We start from the raw sequence: 3,151 nt of genomic DNA, 5'->3' as shown, positions 1-3,151 counted from the left end.
TGCCGGTAATATCTTCGTTTCAGAAGCGAACTACAAGAAACGCTGTCAATCACATTTCGATCAGACTAGACTCATGGTCACAACTGTGTGGCGCTGTTTACGAGAACATCATGTCCCGAACCTGACAAATGTATGCACTGAAAACAATTAATTCCGGCAAACGGCTTTAGGACTCTGCAAACTACTTTTGTGTTGATAGCTTTTGACTAGACACCGGCTTAGTAGTTCAGCGCCCACTGGGAGAGTGGTGTCATCAGGGACTTTTTAAAGACACCCCGGATGCAACGTTCAAGTGCAGCACAAGATCGATATGGGAGCCACCACGTTCCTCCCTCCCAAACTTTCTGGTCGTGATATGGCAAGTATTCTTCAGGATGTTGAAAGGAAATAGAGAACCAATATTTTTGTCGGCACCCTTCGTAATAAAATTTCTGTTGGGATTGCTTGTTTGGAGGCATTTACATTTCTCGCGCACTATTTTCCGAGGTTTTGGGGCCAATGCGCTCTGCACTAAAATTTCCTGCTATTCATTTGGCGTCAGCTCACAGCAAAGTGTTCTGTCGTCCGGGAATAGTCGGAGGCATCTGAGGAGCGATACAACGATGGCGGCCTTTCTTGACAGATCGAAGCTCGGCCACATAACCAGGTTTATGTTAAAGATAAGCGGGACAATCCTGTGCCTTCTTTCCTGGATATCTAATCACGTAGTTGCCTGTAAATTTCACTAATTGAAGCGAGAAACTGCTGCCGGTCCTAAAACCCGTCTGTACGAAACAAACATTGGCACAGCCACAGGTGTGGACGATGTTGAGCAAGTATTGGTGTGTTATTGGGCAAACACGACGAGGACGAAGTGTTTTCGTGCTGGGATTCGCTCGTCCAAGCTGCCTAGCTGCGCCGGTGTCAGCTTTTTCCATGTAAATAATACAGCCTCGCTTTGGTGCTCCTATCTTTACGTAGAAATATTCATGCAAGCCTTATCGCATTTCAGAAAGGAGCAATTATCATATCGGGAGCATGATGTACAAAAAAAGAACAAAATGTACTTCGAGTTTTCTCACTAAAATGTCGAATGAAAAATAAAGTAGTTTCGTCGAGGGAGTTTTTTTATTCCCTGAGGAAAATAAGGCAATATCTCAGTACTGTTATGACTTGTGTGTGCGTCTTTCGTAAGCGGAACCGAAGCAGTGTGTTCTGCTCTTGATGATACCTGAATGTTTTCCAGGCTTGGTCACGTCCAGGCAGAGTTGTTGGTTTCCTCAGGCCACAGAGGTTTTGTTTATAGTAAATACTTAAGTCACGTGACAGTGGTGGTCGAAAACTTGTTATGGAGGTTTATTTTACGAAACAAAAAGGCTTCCTTACTGCAGGAAGCATGGCGGTAGCACCTGGAACTAACGACACAAAATCTCCGCGTTCCTTTTGCGGACTGATCTGCTACCACGCTTCTTCCGTGGCTTAGTTGCGTGTGAAGGCACGGTTCGCATGGACTGCGTCTTCAATACGCTTCGGTATGGAGGCATACAAACGGGGCACGAGATCTGGCAGTCCTCTCAGCCTCTCCCACTCTTCGCTCATCGCTGCCCAGAGTTCTGCCTGGACTGGTGCTGAAATGTGCGCTTCGCCAGGTTCCTCTTCATCATTCCCCATATTTGCTCGATTAAATTGAAGTCAGCACGCTTGGGAGGCCATGAAACCAGCTGCACGCCTAGTTCCTGAAGCGCGTCGATCACCCTCCTGGATAAAATAAATACAAAAGAACGAAAAAGCCGCTCAGCGGATATTTTTTTTTTGTAAGAAAGATGTTACTGTCCTCATCTATGTATGTATAAATGAACAGAGCTCTCAGCCGACGTTGTGCTTTTTTTATTTCACAAGCGCTATTAGTCTAATTCTGCGCTCACCTTCGTGTTTATAATCATGACTAGGGTGATTTTTAGTGGATGCCTCAGAACTACCATGGTCATAAAACGCGTTCTGCTCGCTACTACGGCGTTAAGGCAAACTTGGTTCTTGAGTCTATAAATGTGCTCAGAGCCTTTATTATCCCTGCTCATGTGCTGTGTGGCATAATCTGTTGAAATGCTACCAAAAAGCAGATATATAGCAATGAAGGCAAGCATTAAGAAGGAAAAAGGAATGATGGTGAAATGGTGCCAAAAAAGAACTCTCACGCGGCATATGCAGTTTGAAGGATCAGCGTGGTTGAAAGAACCTTGCGTTTGGGTTACTCCAGGCTCCTTTCTAACAATACCACATTCATATTGCATTACAAACATTCTTCCTCATAAATCATAAATACGCCTTTTTCTGGGCACCGGAATGGCGCCTCCTCACAATATTTTTGTTCTGGAAAGGTTCTATCCATTGAAGCAATTTGGTTCAAATATTGTCTATTTGCAAGTGATTTATCTTCGCTATTTCCTTTTCCCCCTTGTTACCGCATTACAATTTCTGTCCGGTGAAAGCGTACAGATCCATAAAGGCGCTTTACAGCACAAATATTCAGTTCAAGTCGAGAACGCACCTGGCCATGTAAATGGGACTGCGGTCCTGTTGAAAGAGAAACATGCCGTCAGGAAAAGGCCTGTCTAAAATAAAGGGCAGCAGAACATGCTGTATGATGTCTAGGTATTTTTCAGAGTTTAAATTTCCTTCGATGTGATGCAGAGGGCCGAGGCCATTACTTGTCATGACTCCCCAGACGCTGACGGAGCACCGACCACTCGCTGTCACCAGATGTATGTATTCAGTATCATATCTGAAAAAAAGAGAAAAGTACACTGCCTGACAGTAAAGTCTCCAAGCTTTAAAGCAGGAAGAGCGGAGAGATCGACCGTGAGGAACGTGAACCTAGCATCCTTCTCACAAAAGGTGAAACGAACGAAAGGGATAGGTAGAGGACATGTGGAATTTGACAGGGAATAAAAATTATGCTTGCTGTAATGTCTGTTCAATTAACTGCAGCCTTGTCCATTTGCATTGAACCAGAATAAATGAAGATGTATGTATAAGTGGTCCTTATTAAGCGGAAATGAAACTGAGGCCAGGAACATTCACAAACTTTCTTTGGTCGCAATTTACTCGCAGGTTTTGTGTTTTTAGTTTCTGCATGTCGATCCGTTTCTTAATTTAGCACTCGGTGCTGCAA

The sequence above is a fragment of the Amblyomma americanum genome, chromosome 1 (assembly GCF_052857255.1).
Source record: "Amblyomma americanum isolate KBUSLIRL-KWMA chromosome 1, ASM5285725v1, whole genome shotgun sequence".
Classification (NCBI taxonomy): domain Eukaryota; kingdom Metazoa; phylum Arthropoda; class Arachnida; order Ixodida; family Ixodidae; genus Amblyomma; species Amblyomma americanum.
The sequence above is the reverse complement of the archived record's forward strand: the minus strand, read 5'-3'. Positions refer to the sequence as shown.